Source organism: Engraulis encrasicolus, chromosome 1, assembly GCF_034702125.1.
Source record: "Engraulis encrasicolus isolate BLACKSEA-1 chromosome 1, IST_EnEncr_1.0, whole genome shotgun sequence".
In the NCBI taxonomy this organism is placed as follows: domain Eukaryota; kingdom Metazoa; phylum Chordata; class Actinopteri; order Clupeiformes; family Engraulidae; genus Engraulis; species Engraulis encrasicolus.
In genome coordinates, this window is record NC_085857.1 from 7,657,542 (window position 1) to 7,680,798 (window position 23,257).

A 23,257-nucleotide genomic window follows, 5' to 3' on the forward strand; every position below is an offset into this window, starting at 1 on the left:
GTAGCGTCCTTTCTCTACAGCTAGACTGTGGCCACATAACCTGTACTTGGTTAGGATCTGTCTCTGCTTTGTATCTCTGACTGTGTAGAGATACTCTGCCAATTCATAATTTCTTTTTAGTCCAAGATAACATTCTAGTTTGGATTGTGATTTGGTCTGGTTTTCCCAGTGTTCCAGGTAAGTATATTTGCATTGGTTCATAATTTGTTTGACTTTGATTTGATTTTGTACAGCAGGGATGGTCTGAGGTTGATGGGTTAGTGAGTTAGGGGGTTTAGTTAACTTCAGAACCAACTGACTGAGGGGATTGGTATTAGGGCTAACCTCTTGGGTTTTAAATGCTTGGGATTTTATAGTGTTTTCTTCACTGAATTTTAGATGTGTCCAAAACTTTAGGGATCTTTTTTGTATATTTATCGCCAATGGGAATCTGCCTAATTCTGCCCTGCATGCATTTGTGGGAGTTTTTCTTTGGACTCTGAGGATATTTCTGAGAAATTCTGCATGTAGGGATTCTATGGGATGCTTGTCCCATCTAGTGTAGTCTAGCTTACTGAGTGGGCCCCATACTTCACATCCATATAATGCAATAGGCATAATGACGCTGTCAAATATTTTACACCAGATTTTAATTGGAATTTGAATTTTGTAAAAGTTTCGTTTGATGGCGTAGAGAGCTCTACGAGCTTTTTCTTTTAGCACATTCACTGCAAGGTCAAAGCTTCCAGAGGCACTGAGTGTCAGGCCTAAGTAGTTATATGATAATGAATGTTCTAGGGCGGTGTTTCCTAGAGTGAAAAGGTGTCTGGTTGCCTGCAGTCTGGGTTTTTTCTGGAAGATTACAATCCTTGTTTTTGCCAAGTTAACTTTCAGGGCCCAGTTCTGACAGAAATGCTCTAGAGTGTCCAGGTGCTGTTGTAGCCCTTCTTTTGTGGGCGACAGCAGCACCAGATCATCTGCATGTTGTTTAGGGGGAGTCCAGGGGCTGTAGATTGTTCCAGTTGCACCGCTAACTCATTAATATAGATATTGAACAAAGTAGGACTCAAACTACAGCCCTGTCTCACCCCGCGCCCTTGAGTGAAGTAGTCTGTTCTGCTATTATTAATTTTTATGGCACATTTGTTGTCCGAATACATGCTTTTGATTAAATCGTATGTTTTACCCCCTACACCACTTTGCAATATTTTGTAAAACAGTCCATCAAGCCAGATTGAATCAAACGCTTTTCTAAAGTCGACAAAACAGGCAAACATTTTGTTTTTGTTTTTTTGGAGAACATGTTTGTTGATTAGGGTGTGTAGGGTGTAAATATGGTCAGTAGTACGGTGTTTTGGTAGGAATCCAATTTGACTATTACTCAAGACATTGTGTTTGATAAGGAAGGACTGTATACGGGCGTTTAGAATACAGCAGAAAACCTTCCCCAGGTTACTGTTCACACAGATGCCTCGGTAGTTGTTGGGGTCGAATTTGTCTCCACTCTTGAATATTGGGGAAATAAGCCCCCTGTTCCAGACCTCAGGAAAACAGCCAGCTTGGAGAGTAAGGTTAAATAGTTTCAAAAGCACCTGATGCAGCTCAGGAGTGCTGTGTTTCAGCATTTCAGTTCTGATGTTGTCAGGACCGCATGCTTTCTTAGATTTCAGTTTGTGGAGTGTGTCGAGTAATTCATCTAATGTGATTTCATAGTCAAGAGGGCTCTGATTATCTTTTATAATATTTTCTAGAGAGTGTAGTTTTTCTTTGATGATTTGTTGGCCAATTGTGAGATTATTTGGTATAATGTTTTCATACAGGCTTTCAAAGTATGTTTTCCATATTTCTCCATCTTTCAGGGGTGTTTCTTGCCTTTGTTTTGGGTTCAGGCTATTCCATTTTTCCCAAAATTGATTTTCCCTTATGGAGTTTTCGATTTCTGCTAGGGTTTCATCATAGTGGTTTTGTTTTTTCTTTCGAATTATGGATTTATACTCTTTCAGTTTTTTGCAATAATTCTCTCTAATTTCAGCATTATGTGGTTGTCTATGTTTTTGATTTGACAGTTGTCTGACATGTTTTCGCTTCAGTTCACACTCCTTATCAAACCATTTTTCTTTTTTGGGTTTACTTTTATGTTTTAGGTTTCTTTTCCGTAGGTTTGCTTTTATTGCAATATTGTGGTATAGTAAAGTGACTTTACTTATTGCCCGATTGACGTCAGATTGATTTGGTTCAAATTTGGTCAGAAGAAAATGATTAATATTGTTAGTGATTTCAATTGAGTTTGCTGCATTAATGAATTCAGTTTCACTGCCATTTGTCCATTTGTATGGTGGATTGAGTTCAACCAGTTTCTTTGTAACTGCTGTTATGTTTTTTGTTCTTTTAAGGAAGACATTGATTTGGCAGTGATCTGAAAGTGGTAGCTGTGGTCTTACAGTGAATGCGTTGATGGAGCTGGGGTCCATGTCAGTAATTGCATAGTCCACTACACTAGACCCAAGAGGTGAGCAATAAGTGAACCGGCCTAATGAGTCCCCTTTCATCCTACCATTAAGGAAGTACAGGCCCAGGCCTCGACAGAGATGCACTAACTCTCTACCATTTTTATTCGTGACAGGATCAGGGTTGTGTCTTGATTTTTTTATTGGGTTTTCCAAATTTGGTAGCATAATAAATGCATCATCTTTCTCATCTATGTCAATGATTTCATTTTCTAGGCCTGTTCTGGCATTGAGGTCTCCACATAGCAACACACTTCCCTGGGCCTGGTAATGGTTGCATTCATGGTTGAGTTCGTTAAAGAACTCTTCATTGTAGTATGGTGATTCTGCTGGTGGGGCGTATATGGCACATATATATGTCATTTTTATCATTTGCAATGCCTTTGTTCAATTTTAGCCATATGTGAGTGGGCCCTCTTTTTACAGTATGTAAATAGGGTGAAAGGTATTCCCTGATCCAAATTATGACCCCCCCTGAATCTCTGCCACGTGTTATGCTTTTGTTTTTAAAGGATGGTAAGATAATTTCATAATACCCGGAGGGACAGTGAGTAGTGGCGTCTGCTCTGCACCAAGTCTCTAACAAAACAATGATATCGTGGTTTTTGATATTCAATAAGAAATCTGGATTAAGGCTTTTTGCTCCAAAAGTTGTTGAATAAAGTCCCTGGATGTTCCAGGAACTTACAGAGAATGATTTTAACATATGTAAATGTGATTTGGCATTAAAGTCATAGAAAGTGACAAATAGAATGAATAAAAACAAGAAAATGAAACTGTTGTACATCACATAACACACAGATTTACATGTGTTTTTTTGTTTTTTTGTTTTTTTTTCCCTTTCTCTCTCCCTCTTATCCCTCTCACCTCCTTACTGTCTGTCTCAGCTGTCTCTCTCGCTCTCTCTCTCTCTCTCACTCACTCACACACACACACACACACACACACACACACACAAACACACACACACACACACACACACACACACACACACACACACACACACACACACACACACACCTTAGTATACTTGTGGGGCCCTCCCATTGACTTCCATTCATATTAACCCTAACAATAGCTGAAGTACGCTAAACTGTCCCCAAACCAAAACAACCCCTAACCTTAACCTGTCAGTGAGGAAATGTTTTTACACTTTAACTTTTACCAGTATAAACAAAACTACCGCAGTATCAAAAGGGGTCAAAAAACATGTGGGGACCAGGATTTGGGCACCACATGGAGCGAGGGCCCCACCTTATTGGTGTGCTCCAATAGCAGTGGCCTCATGAAGGTAGATTGGTGCAGTACACACACATGCACACACACACACACACACACACACACACACACGCACGGACAGAGACAGACAGAGGGGAAGATGTGATATATGAGATACAATATGTGTAGTGTATTTATCTTGACTTTGAACTTGCCCCCCTATTATGTCTTATGTAGTTCCAAATGGTCCAAAAAGGTACTGCAACTATGCTGCTCATTGAAACTGGGCTGCCTATTGCCAAATTTGATCTTTACATGAAAGTTTACTAAGTAATTAACACATATTTTCTAGTATGGTCCAAGTACAGTCATTTTTGCAGCTAAAAATGTCTATTTCTGGAAATTCAAAATGGAGGACCATAGAGAAGATCCCCGTTCTCATATAGGCCTATAAAAAGTGTAATTTTCCCAGTAATAATGAACTTAGAATTCCATGGTGGTTGTAAGTATTCATGAAAAAGGTAACATTAGTGAATGCGTAGCATGGATTCTGGAAATAAACAACTAAAAATCTCACACAGTGTACCTTTAAGCCAACTTGAGCATATATGAGCATATATTATATGATAATACTGTGTGATTATTTATTCATTCATTTATTGACAGCTTTGGGTATCTGTGTCAAGTCAAGTCAAGTCGGCTTTATTGACAATTTCTTTACATGCGCTGGTCATAGAAAGAATTGAAATTACGTTTCTTACTTTCCCATGCAGACATAGACATTCAGTAGACTTACGGTGTGGACATAGACAATTTGTCCTCACCTCATGTCATGTGTGTCATGTGTATGATCCCATCTATTACTGCTTACTAGTTCCTTTCCATACTCTGTTGAATGACAAAAAAATGTTGACAAAATGACAAATGACAAAAAGGTTGATGATCAGATGAAATCGATACACCAGGGTTCCCCAATCTTTTCCAACTTGGGGCTCACTTGAAATTTTCACAGAGGTTCGGGGCCCACCTCTGTACCAATAAACAATAAGACCCAAATAAATCAACATACAAAAGTATGACATTGATTTTAAGAAAATGATTTCAAGGCCCACTTGGAATACCTTCAGGGCCCACCAGTACACCAATGACTAAATGATGACATCAACCAGCTGTCAAATGAAGAAATTAGTAGATAAAACATTCCATCCTTGCTCCCCAACCCTCATATAATTTCGACCACCACACACAAAATAAAAATAATAATAATTTAAAAAATTAAAAACTACTCAAAGACGTGCTCCCCTGTGATGTGAGTGCAGACTCCATGTTTAATAACATGTACGGCCACATAAGAGCTAATAACGGCGTCTTTATTACTGGGGTCCGGCCAGATAAGTCACTGACAGACAAAAGCACTGCTGCTGCTTCAGCTGGGGCCGTAAACTACGCCCCTCTGACCTCTCGGGCCGCACTCCTCAGGGAGATTAAAGAGAAGAGGGGAGGCAATGACGTGCAGTCCGTCTGCTCTCCACTCTCTCTCGCTCTCCCTCTCTCTCCATCTCCCCCTCTCTCTCTGTCTCTCTCTCTCCCTCTCTCTCTCTATCCTCTCACTCTCTCTCTCTTCTCTCTCTCTCTCTCTCTCTCTCCTCTCTCTCCTCTCTCTCTCTCTCTCTCTCCTCTCTCCTCTCTCTCTCTCTCTCTGTCTCCCCCTCTCTCTCTCTCTCTCTCCGAGCTGAGTGTGTGTTTACACGGAGCGGTGAAGCTCAAAGCGACCCAGCTGGAGCTCAGCAAAGAGGAGAGAGGAAGAGGAGAGAAAGGGGAGGAGGTGGAGGAGAAGGGGGAGGAGGAGGTGGGATGCTAAGGAGAGGATGAGAAGGAAGAAGAGAGAGGAGAGGAGGTGGAGAAGAAGGGGGAGGAGAAGGAAAGGAGGTGGAGGAGGACGAGAGTTGAGGAGATGGGGGGGGAGGAAGTGGAGGAGGAGAGGTGGAGGACAGAGGCAAGATGAGGAGAGGAGGTGGAGGAGAGGAGGTGGAGGACAGGGGCAAGTGGAGGAGAGGAGATAGGGGAGCGAGGGAGTGAGAGATATCTTGGAGGGGAGGTAGAGGAGGAGAAAGATGAGGAAGAGGGCGAGAAACAAGACAGTGGGAGAGTGTGGGTGACATTGGAGGTTAGAGAGCTTGCTTTGAGAATTTAAACTTGTGTGCCTGATAAGAATGTGTTTGAAGGCCTGAGATGCAACGCAAACTACATGGGAATGAGAATGATCTTCGGACTTTTTTTTTTAAGATGTGTTGTTTGTTCAGCACAGCTGCACGACCTGCTGTCTTCTGAGTCAGAAGCCAGAAGCACTGGGTAAAAGTGACTGTAAGAGTTTAAAGGTCATCCCAAAATCTCAAAAGTATTTGAGTGAAGTGAAAGTGAATTGAAAAAGCCCACCTGGGAAACTCCCAAAGTTGGTTTGTGTTTCTGTTATCAGGTACGTTTGTGTTATTGCGGCCATTTTACTACGTATATGCAATTTAACAACATTCCAATCCAAAGTATAGCCCCTTAATGCGCGCCGTACCTCCTGTGGCACGCTGTAACAGACATTGAAAGTTAACAACTACTATAGTACTAAACCTCTATGACAGTGCACGGGGCCTTTAGTGATACATTACGACTTGGTCATTACCATTCTGGTAAAGCTTATTTATAATACGGTGTCTTAAGGGGTTAATGATCTCCAGAAAAATGATGTAGAGAGCGAAGTCTAGTGGGAGTCAGGGCAGATGACTATCAGGGCTTTTTCTGAATGGGGAAATAGGGGCGCTCCACCCTCATACTTCTTTTTTTATATATATATATAAATAACTTTTTTGAGTGCCCCTAGTAAATTCCCCCCTTCACCCCCCGCAACCTGCCATGATGCTCCCTCATGCCAAAAATTCCTAGAAAAAGCCCTGATAGTTTGGGGGGGGGGGGGGGGGGGGTGCGAGGTAGAGGGGGGGGGGTGTCACCATAGTTCGGGGGGGGGCGGGGGTGCTTGGTAGGGGGGATGTGGAGAGGGCAAGGGGTCACAGTCTGTGTTGGGGGTATCTTGGTGGGGGGGGGTCAACTGGAGTTCACCCCTAGTTCAACTGCAGCAGAGCCCCTCCAGTGCCCAACACCCCACCCCCTTCCCCCTCGATGCCTAATGCCCATCCCTAGTGCCTCCTTATGAAGGTGTGTGTGTGTGTGTGTGTGTGTGTGTGTGTGTGTGTGTGTGTGTGTGTGTGTGTGTGTGTGTGTGTGATGCCCATCCCTAGTGCCTCCTTATGAAGGTGTGTGTGTGTGTGTGTGTGTGTGTGTGTGTGTGTGTGTGTGTGTGTGTGTGTGTGTGTGTGTGTGTGTGTGTGTGTGTGTGTGTGTGATGCCCATCCCTAGTGCCTCCTTATGAAGAGGCCGAGGGCAAGCCCAGTCTGGTTGTCACGGCGTGGGCCTTCCTTCACAAAGCACACAGTCTGTCATCTCATCTCATCGCTCGGTCACCTCTCCTCTATCAAGGATCATGGGGATACAGTACTTTTTGGGGTATAAACCTTTTTTAATGAGGCAAGAATGTGGATTGTATAACTCGTATATGGCATATAGCAACTGAAATGCAGCACAATTTAAAGTGTTTATAATTTATATTTGACAGAATGGCAGACGCCATACTTACATTTTCATACAACAGCACATTTTTTTTTAGACTGGCTGAATTTACACATGCCATTGACCTTTTCCTTTGCCAATGTCATTGTTTTGATATTTTACTAGTACGTTGTATTTTAGTGCTCCTTTGCATAAGCCTTCACAGTATATTAGACCACTGTCAACCCTGCTGCCAATGTGTTCATATGAAAACCTCATTTGCAAGAAGCCCTCTTGATGTCAGCAAATGCTCCATTTAGTGCTCTCCTATAAGTCCCATCTTACATCTTACGAGGATACATACAAGGATTATTGGCCGCATATATAGAGTCACTCTTAGAGTCACAAATTAATTGGCCTGTGCAGAAAGTGTACTGAGGGAGGCGGGTGGTGCAATAAGGTTGAAGGGACACTGTGCAGGATTTTTTGTTGTTTATTTCCAGAATACATGCTACCCATTCACTAATGTTACCTTTTTCATGAATACTTACCACCACCATCAAATTCTAAGTGTTCATTATGACTGGAAAAATTGCACTTTTCATACATGAAAAGGGGGGTCTTCTCCATGGTCCGCCATTTTGAATTTCCAGAAATAGCCATTTTCAGCTGTAAAACTGACTGTACTTGGGCCATACTAGAAAATATTAGTTTATTACTTAGTTAACTTTCATGAAAATATCAAATTTGGCAATAAGCAACCCAGTCTCAATGAGTAGCATAGTTGCAGTACCTTTTTTGTCCATTTCCTGCACAGGGTCCCTTTAAAGTATTAAGAGTTTATAATGCGGATGGCCTGTATGGGGAAAGAAGCCTTTTCTTAGTCTTTCTACCTCAGCCTTATGACAACGTAGCCAATTTGTATGCCTTCTTCCAGGCGTTCCTTTCCTAAACAGTCCATGGTTTGAATAGGTTTTTTTTTTTTTTTAAATCATTTTTGGACTCTGGACATCCCCCTTGTGTAGAAGACATTGTTCAGTGCATGGAGAGGTGCACACATAGCCTACACGGCTCAGGACGTTGGGGGTGTGGTGGGGGGGTTGATGGGGCGACGGTGACGGTGAAGTGAGTGAACGTTTTTTGAGGAGTTTGTGGTTAATTGAGTGGCTAACCTCAGGCCCAAGTTGAACAGTTAATGGCGGCCCGGCGCCCAAAATAGGCCAAATCCTGAGTGACTCCTCAGACACAACTCTGGCAGGAGAACAAAGCGGATGGTGTATTGGGGTAATGGAACTGTCTGCTAAAAAGGAACGAGGCAGCCAGCGTGTGTATCTAACACCGTGCTGATTCATGGTCCAGATGTCTGGTGGGTTTTTTCTTTCTTTCTTTCTTCAAGGTTGGCATGAGGGGAATGAATATAGTATTCGGTCTGTACTGTCTTTTTTGGAGTATGCCACAAGTAAGTCACAAGGCTCTTTTGAAGCCTGACATTACTGTAGCCTATGTCTTCTTTTACCTGCTAGTTTTAAATAACTGCATTACATTACATTACATTACATTTCATTTGGCAGACGCTTTAGCGACTTTCAAAAGAGGACATAATAAAGCCAACATCACAAGCAAATACAAAGTGCACAGGAGATATACAGAACAACAAGTGCAGTTGCAAAGAGGGGTTCGTTTTTTTTTTTTTAAGAGTAAATAACAAGTACACACACACACAAACACACAAACGTGCAGTCTCCATTTGCTTTTATTGTAGGCCTACATTCAAATGCTGTTTTGTTATTCCCATTTGTGTAGCCTACGGAAGGAGTAAACTTTTAAATGGGCATTAGGATATATTAGGCCTAATGCAGGTTTAGGTTAGGCCTCATACAGGCCTACTTTTCCAGGCCTAATCTTTCTTTCATTTTAAACACGTCTAAACTTGTAATTACAGAGACTAGAGTAGTTTCTTTTAGCTTACTTTATTAAAACGGGAAATTATAGTTGCCTAGCGTGACGTTAGGGCCACACATCCCATATCTGTACTCGAGATATACAGTGGCCATATGTGGACAGCGGCCTTTCGGATCAAAGGCGGCGTAGTGTCAATCCATTTCCAATTTATCTCTTCAACATGTAAGGCGCGCGGCTGGAACTTCTGGTGTCTCGTCAGGAACACCAGGGGGCACTAACGCGAGCGCATTCTGAGAAGGCATGTTGGAATGAGAACCACAAGTCATCTGTGTTCCGTCATGGAATGCGAGTAGGATGAGAAGACTGGATGATAAAAGGACAGGCTATCGGGTTTCTATTGTTCAGTTGAAAGACTTCAAATGTAGACTCATTGGTAACACTTTATAATAATGTTCCTTAGTAAAGACTCAGTAAATAATTAACTAATGATGAATAAAACATTAACAAATGTTTTTATTATTAACTAAGCTTTATTAATGCTTTATAAAATATCTACAAATGATATATTCAAGATTTTACACACCTTATAACAGACTATTTTATTCATTTACAAGCAACTTGTAAATGTTTGATAAATATGAAATATTAACATAACATTTCCTAGTCATTTACAAGCATTTGTTTACATTTCCTAATCATTTACAAACGTTTGTTAATGTTTTGTTCATCAATAGTTAATTATTTATTAAGTCTTTATAATGCTTTTTTGCATCCATTATTCTAAAGTGTTACCGACTCATTAATTTACCATAAAGATATAGGTTCATAGAATATCCTGTGTGAACAAAGTGTCTCAGAATGAAGGAAGCAAAGTGGATCAGGCCAAACTAGTGAGTTATGTAAGGGTTAACGTTCGGCGAGAAGGTCGCTACCGTGGAATAGCAGCACGACAGAGAGAATCTTTAGACCCCGACGCGGAGCGGAGGGGTCTTGTTCTCTCTGAAGTGCTGCTATTCCACAAAGCGACCGACTCGCCGAAAGTTAACCCGCTTATTATATGGATATACTTAAATGATTCACACATGCGGGGACATTTCTTTAGACCTATTTAATGTTAAGATTGTTGCTGCGCAAAACAAAACAGTGCCGTTGTGGAACACCGCTAGGCAACAGCTAGGTAGGCTAGCCAGGACAAAAGGTGTTGTCTATCACAGCAGCTGATTAGAGTGACAAAAGACCGGACACCCTGCGGAGTGATATGAAACATTCGCGTTAGCCACTGACTTGTATACAAGCCAGTGGTTTTAGCAGTGAACGTCTTGTTGCCATTGACAGCGGTAGCCAGGACAACGGGTGCTGTCTATCACAGCAGCTGATTAGAGTCTTGTTGAAAAGTCGCTTTAGCAGTGAAAAGTCTTGTTGCCATTGACAGCGGTCTGTTATAGACCAACCCGTCCGTTATCGAAAAATAACAGACGTCCGAACGTTGGGGAGCCCCGTTGAAATGAATGGAGCATTCGACAGATGACGTCACAACCATATAATAAAACTCGATAACAACTTGGTAAACTTTTATGGTCCGGAGCACCGCTGGTATTCTTGACATTAATGGGCGTCTGTGTGGAGCGCGCTGCCTGCTGCAGCAGTCGTCCACCACTGTGGTGTGGTGGTAGGCTAAGTAAGCCTAGCTGTCTGTGTCAGCTTGTTTTCACACACAGGACGCCAATCTCTTATGTCTAAATAGCCTAAGTATTAACCCCCGCCGCGTGTCCTCCGCGTTACCTTGTCCCGCTGTTTGAGTGTCGTGAGCGTGCGTTAATTTGCTGACGGGGAAAACTTCTCACGCCGAGTTGACGACGCAGGGGAGCGGAACAGGATTGGGAGAGAGGGCGAGCCTCGCAGCAAGATCTTTTCAATCTGACGACAAAGAGGGAAGAAGAAGAGGCAGAGAGAGAGAGAGAGAGAGTGGGCTTCAGAAATCATGAGACAACCTCTCTACTTTCCAGACAGACACAAACAGTAGTTTCGCCAGCTTTGTTTTTTTTGAGCGCGCTTTTTATTTATGGTGGAAAAAAAGAGAAGGCAGGCGAGGCAGCGTTGTTGTCAGTGGTAACGCCGCAGCTGCACCTGGCGTCCCGCGTCTGCTCTTTGATCACTTGTCGAGCGAAATTCCGCCGCTGGATGAAAGCGGAGGGAGGGGAAAGAGCGAGAGAGTAAAGTAAAGGAGGAAAGGAGAAATGGAATGCAAGGAAGACCTGTGTCTAAACTGAAAGGAAGCCCTTTTTGTTGCTCTGTCTGCGTAGGTGTTTGTCTACGTGTCCCGTCCCTCGTTGTAATTAGAATCAACATGAATTATTGCATTTGTTTATTGCTCACCCTTGGCTGTTCTCTCCGCGAAGGCCTGGTTGTGCGGAGACGTCCGTACATTACAAACGGCCCCGGCGAGATAATGAATGTTAGCTTTCATCTGCCCAGCACAAACGACTGTCTCCGTGTGAAGCCAGACATGTGCAACACTACAAAGAGTTCTGCAGCTCGTGTGTGCGTGCAAGCGCAGCTGTGGTGAAAGAGGATCTGATGCTCTCACAGACTCTCTCTCTCTCTCTCTCTCTCTCTCTCTCTCTCTCTCTCTCTCTCTCTCTCTCTCTCTCTCTCTCTCTCTCTCTCTCTCTCTCTCTCTCTTGTGTGCTCTCATTTTCTCACTAGTCTGTCCCCCCACCCTCTCATCTAACCAGCTATGCATTTCTCTGTCACTGGGCCTATTTTTTAATGGCTCTGCACACCTGTTTCCACAGGCAATCCAGTGGCCAGCAGCCGCAACTCTGCCAGAGATACGCTACGGCACATACGGTCTTAGCATGTGGACATTTGACAACTCAACTGTGAAATGAACTCCCTGTAGAAGGCAAAGCAAGCAGCCGGATGCTCCATCTGACCATGCGATCGCCATGGGATGGCTCGAGACTGGTGCCGGAAAGTGCATTTGCATCCCCACTTCTGAGATCACTACATGAGGAGTGGATTGTTATGTAGCAGCAGTACCATTGTTAAGAAATAAAGAATTAAGAAAAGAAAACACCATCACTTAAAATGTCGTTCCGGCACTCTTGGCTAGAGCATCCTGGGAGAGAGGATGGGTGGAGGACAGGACAGGGTCAGCATTTTTGGCATTGGCCTCACCCCCGCCCCCACTCTACAGTTATGGTCGCCTCAGTCCAGTGTGTATTGATGATGCACTAGATATGCACCGGATCCTGATTTTTAGGATCCTGCCGGATACCGGATCCACTGCTTAAGATCCTGCCGGATCCGGAACCGGATACCGGATCCTACGAAAGGGTTGAAACACATAATCTACTCGCACAAGTGGGCCCTTTTTATTACATTGGCTCAAACTATTTTTAAGACTCATTGGCTTACTGCCACACTGCCTGCACTGGCCGCTTCCAAAGGGCTTTCATTCCATGCAGCAATTGGGGTTGTGAAAGACTGACTGAAAAGCCTAGGCTAGAGATGCACCAGATCCTGATTTTTAGGTAACTGCCGGATACCGGATCCACTGCTTAAGATCTTTCAATATTTGCCACCACCATATTAAATCAATACTCAAACAAAAACCAGTCACTTATTGTACAAATAATGGGTGTGGGAGTGACCCTGGGCGCTTTGTCGTTGAGGACGATCGGCCTAAATCCACATAAAAAATAATAATAAATAAACGATTTCCATCTGCCATGCCTGACAGACAGCGTGTAGTGTATTATTTATCCCCAGAAAAGTTAACTTGACTACAAACAAATATTTACCTATCTACGGCGACAATTTACTGGAGCTGTGGATGTAGTTGACTTTAGCAGCTAACGTGACCTCGTGATAACCTCGAGGCTCGTGAACCTGGCTCCAACATGCTTCTAGCTAGCCTAGAACTAATTCCAGCTCTATTCGCTATCCGTTGTCCTGGCTGCTGCTGCTCCTGTGACCTTGAACAATGTAAAATTAGTAGGTCTATTACGACTGCAAATACTATTAGCTTTGAGGCTGACTGCCTCACATTGGCCCGACTCTACGAAATTTAAATTATTAAAGTTATTAGTAAAGTTAAATGAATAACGGACGTGATTTGAAATCAAGTTAAGAGTTGGGATCTGTCCGTTAGCCTCCGTTAATGCAAGCAGATATATTTGATAAATTAGCTGCGAATCTGAATGCCACGAACAAGAATACGAATAGTTGGTAAAATAATTAGTAAAATAATCCAAAATGGCAGTCGAGCTAGTTGGCCCTGAGCAGGTTGATGTGCTGAAACTAGGAAACAACTAGTAATAACTGTATAATAACTTAGGATATTGAACATTTTCAACCTACCTCGACATCATTGACGGCTGTCCAAAAAGATGGCGGATCGGCGCGTCTTGAAATTTAAATCAGAGTTTGTGCTTCGTCACCAACCCAACAAAAATGGGTTGACATTTTACCCAATTGCAACCCATTTATGGGTCATATACAAAATGATGCAATTAACCCAGCATGTGTGGTTATTACAAATACCCAAAAATAACCCCGCGGTTTTAAGAGTGTGCCATCCTGTGACAACCCTGTCGGATCTGGAACCGGATCTTGGATCCTGTGCATCTCTATGATGCACTAATGGGCCGCCCCATCTAAATTGTGGGCAGTTGCTAAGGAGAAATTGGAAATAAAATAGAAAAGCTCACTGATGACTGTTGGCCCACCGGGAAAATGCCCTGTATGCCAGATTAGCAATCCAGCCCTGATGGGGGAAGTGAATTGGGCTGGACTGATACCAATACAAGGCCTAGGCATTTGTATGCAGGTCCTGTCTAAATTGTTGGTCAGTCTGTAAGAAAATACAAAAAACACAACATCATCATCCCCTGAGGACTGTCAGACAACTGGGAAATGCCCCGTATGCCGGATTAGCAGTCCAGGGAATCAAGTCAAGTCAAGTCGTCAAAAATCAAGAGTCAAATACTGGGTTGGCACTAGGACAGACTGCTATCATTATCAATATCAGCAGTTGTATGTAGGCTACCATGTGCATGCATTTCCATTGTTGTAGATAGGCAGCAGCAACCAAGGTAATACTGAACTAGGCTGTGGATTAGTGTTTCTCAACAGGGACTCTACAGCCCCCCAGGGTGCATTAGGGGGGCTTTGGGTGGTATTGAGAAGGACACAGCTAAGAGGGAGGCTCTCAGTTGCAGAAGAAGGGAATTAGACTATTTTATTTGTTTTAATATTAAAGGGCGCGTTGTTGGGCGTTGGCAGTCTAATGGTGAGGTAAAGGGGGCATTTGTTTAAAAAGTTGCGAAGTACTACTCTAGCCAATGAAATCAAAGCAGTGACAGAGAAGTCGCCTTTGATGGTTGTACAGGTTGAAAGTAGCTGGACTATCGTCACTACTGCTTCCACGCATAGTCTGGCCAATGTACTGGGATTTCAGAGCTGTCAAAGGGCATATGTGGGTCTTATATTTTATATCATCCGTTATTTGTTATTATTACTGTGTCAGTTACGATGTTCATTCTTAAAATTAATCAGCATTATTTAAAACATCTACCACTCTGTTATAACTGGTCCGAACTATTTTCTGAAATGTATACACATCTTCAAAGCCACTGCAGTTTACAAGTCTTGCCATCTATGTATCAATTGTTCACATACATCCAATGAATGAAAAAGTGCAAGAGAGATGAGGAAAAGTGTTGGGGGGGAAAGAAACTTGTCCACCACAGGTGTTGAGCGTGCAGCAGGCCACGCCATGGGAGCAGAGATGGAGCAGAGTGGAGAGGGGAAGCAGCTGGAGGATGGCCATGGCAGCTGTTCCCACGGCGATATCACCAGGGGACCTGCCGTGCAGTGCACAGGGAATTTTTTTCCAGCATTGATTCAACACCTGGAGAGTCAAAATGAACACTAATAGTGTCGATTCTGCGCTGAGTGTTGAAGGAACACTGCAACATGTGCTGTGTGCAGGAGCCAGGAGAGAGAGAAGAGAGAGAGAGAGAGCAATAGAAAGATGGAGAGAGGGAGAGAGGGAGAGAGAGAGGGAGAGAGAGAGAGAGAGAGAGAGAGAGAGAGAGAGAGAGAAAGATATATATATATATATAGAGAGAGAGAGGGGGAGAGCGAGAAAGAGAGAGAGGGAGAGAGAGAGGGGCCGGACCTCTTGGCTTCGCTTCTGCCCTTTACAGACACACCGCGGCCTCTGAAACCAAATCAAAGAGCCCCCCAGGATACCCCCTCCGCTTGATACCCCTCCAGCTTGATACCCCACCGCTTGATACCCCTCCAGCTTGATACCCCACCGCTTGATACCCCCACCGCTTGTCCGCTTGTGCCAGCCACCACCTCCTCCTTCTCCACAGGCCTCTGCTGCCCTTTGTCCACCTCCTTCCTTCCTCCTCACCTCCTCACCTCACTAAGTTCACACAGGAGCTACTGTAGAAGGATGCTGAAAAGCAAGTGCAACAGTCATCGCTTCTCCTTTGTTTGAGCTGTGTTGTCACGCGCGTGACTTCTCGTGAACTTCCCAGACAATCCATGTCTTGGGTTCCAAGGAGGTCGATGTACGTAGGTCTGCTGCAGTGATTCTCAAAGTGTGGTCCGGGGACCACTTGTGGTCCGCGACAGAGCTCAGTTCAGTGCCCTTTCATTTCCATTGCACAATTATAGATTTTTTTCACAGAAAAACTGCTGTGTGCTCCTGAATGCCCCCTGTGTGTGTGTCCCCCCCCCCCCAGTGGCATTCATTCGTTTTTAAGAGGGATAAGGGGTGCTATGGAGATGAATACTGAAGTAATTCTTTTCTCACCAACCTAACCCCAACCCCAACTACTATACGCCTCCTTCCTCTCTCCCGTACACCATCTCTTAGAGCAGTGGTTCTCAACCTTTTTTTTTGAAGAAATTCCCCCTTGGCCTCATCACAAGCCTCTCCCAACACCCCTTTGACATCATCATAAGACTGACAACGCAAGCCCCCCCCCCCCCCCCCCACACACACCTTTGTATTAAAAAATTAAATGGACTAATAGCCCCTAATGGCAACTAAGCACCGCCCCCTCTCAGCTGTATCCTTCTCAACGCCCCCCCTAGAGCTCTCCAATGCCCCCTTGGGGGCTGTACCGCCCCCGTTGAGAAACACTATCTTAGAGCTTAGTCCAGCAATAGGGGGCTCATCTCATCTGTGTAGACTGGGCTCTGTGTCCACTCCTGGCCCCTACTTCAATCCATGATACCATGCAGCGAGTGTCTAATTCTCCTTAGATTGAAGGTATTTTTTTATCCAAGGGAAGTGGAAGGTGATGGGTGGTGGGTGGTGGGTGGCGGGTGGGGAGGGATGATAAACAAGAAAGGCTCTCTACTACTCTACGAGTGTTCAGGGGTGGATTATGACTCCATGTTCCCCTGGGCCAGTCAACAAGAAAGGGCCCCCTCCATGGGTGTTGCTGGTCTAGATTGCAGAGATTTCAGGCCAGATGGTAGAGGCACCACGATATGTTGCTGCGGATTCAGGGGTATGTCTCCCGAGAACGTTTGAAAAGAGAATTGTTAAAAGTGTGGTTTCAACACAATATGAAAGAGGAAATATAGATACTTGGCCTTCAGGGCCCCCTTAACTCTTGGGCCCCTGGGCTTGAGCCCAGTAGGCCCTTGCAGTAATATTTACGTATGTCCATGGTGGCGGGCGGGTGGTGGGTGCTTTGAACTCCCCACATAAGCACCCTGCGACTCTCCAAGTGAGTAGTGGACCTTGAGGGGGGACTGACGCTAGTAACCCACTAACTCTCCTCCCTCTTCTTCTTCTATACTCCCCTGCGATGGGCGCAGGGCTTAGCTGGGGGAGAAATAGGTACTGGGCACTTTTGGCTTAAAGGGGCCCCTCATAATTAGCAGCGCAGAACTGACTCACCGGTGGGCCTTGCACCCTCGTGGGCCCCTACAAACTTTTTTAACATTTCTCAAAATAGGGGCCCACAAGGGTGCAGGGCCCACCGGGAAATGCCTGCTATGCCAGATAGCCAGGGCCCCACAAGGAGTGCAGGGCCCACCGGGAAATGCCTGCTATGCCAGATGGCCAGGGGCCCACAAGGGTGCAGGGCCCACCGGGAAATGCCCGCTATGCCAGATGGCCAGGGGCCCACAAGGGTGCAGGGCCCACCGGGAAATGCCTGCGATGCCAGATGGCCAGGGGCCCACAAGGGTGCAGGGCCCACCGGGAAATGCCCGCTATGCCAGATGGCCAGGGGCCCACAAGGGTGCAGGGCCCACCGGGAAATGCCTGCGATGCCAGATGGCCAGTCCAGCCATGTGATGGCCACGTTTCATGGTGGTGGGTGCTTTGAACTCCCCACATAAGCACCCTGCGATTCTCCAAGTGAGTAGTGGGCTTTGAAGGGGGACCGACGCCAGTAACCCACTAACTCCTCCCTCTTCTTCTTCTTCTATACTCCCCTGCGATGGCAGCAGGGCTGGACTGGCCATCTGGCATAGCGGGCATTTCCCTTATGGGCCCCGCACCCTTGTGGGCCCCTATTTTTTACATTTCCGAAAATAGGGGCTCACGAGTGTGCTGGGCCCACCGGGTCAGTTCTGCTAATTATGAGGGGCCCCTTAAAGCCAAAAGTGCCCGGGCCCTATTTCTCCCCCATGAGGGGCCCCTTAAAGCCAAAAGTGCCCGGGCCCTATTTCTCCCCCATGAGAGGCCCCTTAAAGCCAAAAGTGCCCGGGCCCTATTTCTCCCCCATGAGGGGCCCCTTAAAGCCAAAAGTGCCCGGGCCCTATTTCTCCCCCAGTCCTGCGATGGCCCGGCTGCGTTTCATGGGAACCTGCGTGCAGTAATCCGGCTGCCTTGGCTGGACTGAGTGGACTCCTCCAAGCAAATCCTCAGGCTTTAAGACCCGCTGCTGCTTCTGGAGTGGGGCTCTGGCTCTCGCCTTTCGCAGCTCACAGGCCGGCGAGGCTACTCTTTTTCTTTCTTTCTTTCTTTCTTTCTTTCTTTCTTTCTTTCTTTCTTTCTTTCTTTCTTTCTTTCTTCTTTTCTCTCTCACTCACTCCCCTGCTCCTCTCATATGTTTCTTATGAAAAGCCAAACCCCACCGTGGCACAAATCCTCCTCCTTCACCTCCCTCCGTCTTTTTTTTTCCTCCTCCTTTTTTCTCTTTCTTCTTTATAGAAAGAAGAGAAGAGAGGAGGGCAGAGGATAGGAGAGGGGGAAAAAAGAAAGGAGTGGCGGAGGGGTGAATAAGCCAGGGCAGCGGGGGGAGTGGCGGAGGGGTGAATAAGCCAGGGCAGCGGGGGTTTGTCAAACTTGAAAAACTATTTGACCTGTTCAGAGGGGTTGCGGCGGTAATGGAGTTGGCAAACTGGAGCCTCAGGCGAGAGAGGAGAGGAGAGGAGAGGAGAGAGGAGAGGAGAGGAGAGAGGAGAGGAGAGGAGAGGAGAGGAGAGGAGAGGAGAGGAGAGGAGAGGAGAGAGGAGAGAGGAGAGGAGAGGAGTAGAGAGGAGGGGAGCTCTTAGAGGAGAGGAGAGGAGAGGAATGGGGAGGAGAGGAGAGGAAGAGGAGAGAAGAGAGGAGAGGAGAGGAAAGGGGAGGAGAGAAGAGAGGAGAGGAAGACGAGAGGAGAGAAGAGAGGAGAGAGGAGAGGAGAGAAGAGGGGAGAGGAGGGGAGGGGAGGGGAGGAGAGGGAGAGGAAGAGGAGAGGAGAGGAGAGGAGAGAGGAGAGGAGTGGACAGGAGAGGAGAGGAGAGATGAGGAGGGGAGAGGAGAAGAGAGATGAAGAGAGGAGGAGAGGAAATGAGTAGAGAGGAGAGGAGAGGAAAGATGAGGAGAGGAGATGAGAGATGAGGGGAGGAGAGGAGAGATGAGGAGGGGAGAGGAGAAGAGAGATGAAGAGAGGAGGAGAGGAGAGTAGTGTGGAGGAGGGGAGGGGAGGGGAGAGGAGAAGGGAGGGGAGGAGATGAGAGTGGATGAGGAGAGTAGAGGAGAGGGGAGGAGAGGAGAGGAGAGGAGAGGAGAGGAGAGGAGAGGAGGGAGAGGGGAGGAAAGGAGAGGAGAGGAGAGGAGGGAGAGGAGAGGAGAGGAGAGGAGAGGGAGAGGAGAGGAGAGGAAAGGAGAGGAGAGGAGAGGAGAGATGAGGGAGAGGAGAGAGGAGAGGAGAGGAGAGGAGAGATGAGGGAGAGGAGAGAGGAGGGAGAGGAGAGGAGAGGAGAGGAGAGGAGAGGAGAGATGAGGGAGAGGAGAGGAGAGAGGAGTGAGGAGAGGAGAGGAGAGGAGTGGAGAGGAGAGGAGAGGAGAGGAGAGGAGAGGAGAGAGAGGAGTGAGGAGAGGAGAGGAGAGGAGAGAGGAGAGGAGAGGAGAGATGAGGAGAGGAGAGGAGAGGAGAGGAGAGGAGAGGAGAGGAGAGGAGAGATGAGGAGAGGAGAGGAGAGATGAGGAGAGGAGAGGAGAGGAGAGATGAGGAGAGGAGAGATGAGGGAGAGGAGCTCTTGCTCCCCTTAGCACTGCCCAGCCAGAGTGGCATGCGAGAGAGGGCATGTTGTTGGACATTTTGGAGTCCAAAAGGGTTAAGGCTTCTTTTCAGATGGGTCACACACACGGGACAAATAGGACGGCATGCAAATTGTTTGACAGCAGTGGTGAGATATTGTGAGACAGTGAACAGTAGAGCTATTCAATATCATATGTATTTTGTCTTTAGTTTTGGCACAATTGGCATGAGGATTGTTTGGGTGTTCACCAATATGTACGGGTGTGTGTACACGTGGGCACATGTTTGGAGACGGCTGCCAACTTACACAAATGCCGATTTTCTCACACATTCATTGTCAGACTGAGGCTTTATATACTGAGCAACACCAACGCTAACAGGGTTGCCAGATGAGGCTGATTATTTCCAGCCCGAAAAATGCTGAAAACCCGCCTGGAAACACTAAATCCCGCCCAATTCTATTGATTTCTGTCGGCGAAATTGGGCGGGTTTTCTTGCAAAATGCCATTTTTACCTGCAGACAGCCATTCCAAGCAGCCCAATTGGGCGGGAAACAGACCAATCTGGCAACACTGAACACTAATGCCAGGAAATGGCCACCTTGAATGACAGCAACATCACATGATGAATGCCCTCGACAGGGCCTGCAGTGCCATGGCCATGAGAACAAGCATTGACCGTCTAACAACTGTTGTAACCATTTCTCCTATACTCCCCTGCGATGCTGGACTGGGGGAGAAATGGGGCCCGGGCACTTTTGGCTTAAAGGGGCCCCTCATAATTAGCGACCCAGCACTAACTCACCAGTGGGCCCCGCACCCTCGTGGGCCCCTATTTTCAGAAATGTTTTTTTTTAAAAAAACATATATATATATATATATATATATATATATATATATATATTTTTTTTAAAGCATTTCTGAAAATACGGGCCCACCAGGGTGCAGGGCCCACCAGGAAATGCCCACTATGTCAGATGGCCAGTCCAGTCCTGCCCTTCACAGGGCCTGCAGTGCCATGCCATGAGAAAAAGCATTGACCGTCTAACTGCTGTTGTAACCATTTATCAAATACGGCCAGATGACAAAACAATGAACCCACAGCGCGCAGCACAGCACATCTTGAAGAGACCTTTTGTTGTCTTGCTGGGTCCACTGTAACGTAATGTACACTCACTGTAAAACTCAATGATCTGTCTCAACAAAAGATTTACCGCTAAGTAATTAAAACAGCAGTAGCGTTAACACAACTTTCGTGTTACTAATAATAATGGCAATAATAATAATAATAATAATAATAATAATAATTTTATTTGTATAGCACTGTATCATACAAGGCATGCAACTCAAAGTGCTTAACAAATGGGGAAAAAAACATCATTGTTAGAGATGGATTTAAAAGGAGAGGTAGAGAGGAGAGGCAGAAATAGCAGGAAGGCAGAGGAAGAAGAGATAGCTAGAGATTGTAGAGTCATAAGGTCAGCGTAGGTTAGGACCAGGATTCTCAGAGGCGTAAGGTCCATAGTTTCTGGGTCTAGCATAAGTCATAGATAGTCACACTGAAAGTCTACTAGTCTCAGTGTAGTGCACACAACGTCTCCATCCCCAGTCTACTGCAAATACTATCAAAAAGTAGGCAGTCATATTCTTCAAGCACCAAAAAGTTGCCCCGTGTCTCATATTTTTATTTTTATTTTTTCAATTTACCTTTATTTAACCAGGGGAACAACATCACATTGAGAATACAATTCTCTTTTTCAAGTGAGCCCTGGCCAAGGCGGCAGCACACATTACATTTTTAACAGACAGGACACAGACAAAACAGAAAAGATTAAAATGGATGTAGAGGTAAAATTACGCAATAAAACCATAAAAATAATAAACATAAAACAAGATTAGAAGGAGATTACAAGATTAAAAGCAAGTGCAGACAGATTTGAAAGTGTCATTAAGATAAGATTTAAACTCAACTACAGACATAAAAACAGCAAGCTTAAGTGATTTCTGAATCTCATTCCAAGCAGTTGAGGCGCAATGAATAAAAGCAGTTTTACCAAACTCTGTTTTCATCATGGGGACATTTAAAACAATTTATCTACTTGAGCGTAGGTTATACCCTTGATTGCTAAAAAATAAAAGGCTCTGTACATACAAGGGGAGCTGGCCAACTATGGCCTTGTATACAAATAGAAGCCAGTGTTTGTGCCGTCTAATATCTAGTGATGGCCAGCCTACTAGGTCATACAGCATACAATGGTGTGTAGAATGCTTTCTTCTAGTTATGAATCTTAATGCAGAGTGATAGAATCAAGCGATTGTAGAAGTCCCTTGGTGGTATTTCTATTAAAAAAAAATTCCCCATAATCTAAAACAGGCAAATATGTAGCTTCTACCAACTTTCTTCTAGCAGACTGAGAGAAACAAGCACTATTTTGGTAATAAAACCCCAACTTTAGTTTTAACTTAGACACCAATTGCTTTACATGAAGCTTAAAGGACAAGTCCTCCTCTAACACAAAGCCTAAATAGGCCTACTTATAGGAGGGAACCAGTTCAATAGAACTGCCCTGCGAAGTGAAAAGAGGTGGAATAGAAGGGATATTCCTTCGGCTCCTTGCAATGATCATGTATGCCGTTTTCTTATCATTTATCATATATATACCAACCATAACATATACAAGATCACATTGACTTTCATTATCTCTGATACAAAAGGTCACCACGAAACATGGTGCTGTGCTTTTTGTCAACATCCTTGTTTGGTTTGATTGGGACTACAGTAGTTGTAAAGGGTATATAGACCAGGTGTCACCAACATGGTGCCCGCAAGCTTCTGAGGTGCCCACCAAGGATGTTAATTAACAGCGACGACTACCAGATTTTAGTCACAGTTAATGCTTTTCTTGATTTAAATATGAGACTAGATATTCTTTATAACCTACAAGCATTTTATCATTCAATAATAGTGTGATTTGAGAATGATGCCGAGACATCAGTAGAGGATTTTAAACAAAAGTAGCCCTCGGGTAGCCCTCAGTACTAGCACTCGGGTAGCCCTTGGTAGCCCTCAGACCTAGAAAGGTTGGGGACCCCTGGTATAGGCTATCTTGCTGAGGCCTACTGTGCTTTACCATTGAGTGAAAGTTTTACTAGACGCAAAGTCACTTTGGAAAGTAGATCAAGAGAAACGGAAAACAAGGACAAAAAAGAAAGTGGAGATGAAGAACTTAGCTACTTTTATGTCTAAACTTCAACAAGACGGCTGTGGCCATTGGCAACAGACAGCAGCACTAAAACAGTGTGTTCCCTTTTCTCAATTACGCCAGGCCCCAGACGCCTCCTCCGTGTAGTCGTCCTGCAGGGCTGGACTGGAAATCTGGCATAGCAGGGCATTTCCCAGTGGGCCCCTCACCCACGTGGGCCCCTATTTTCAGAAATGTTTTCTAAAAAAGCATTTCTGAAAATAGAGGCACACGAGGGTGCAGGGCCCACCAGTGAGTCAGTTCTGCGTCGCTAATTATGAGGGGGCCATTTAAGCCAAAAG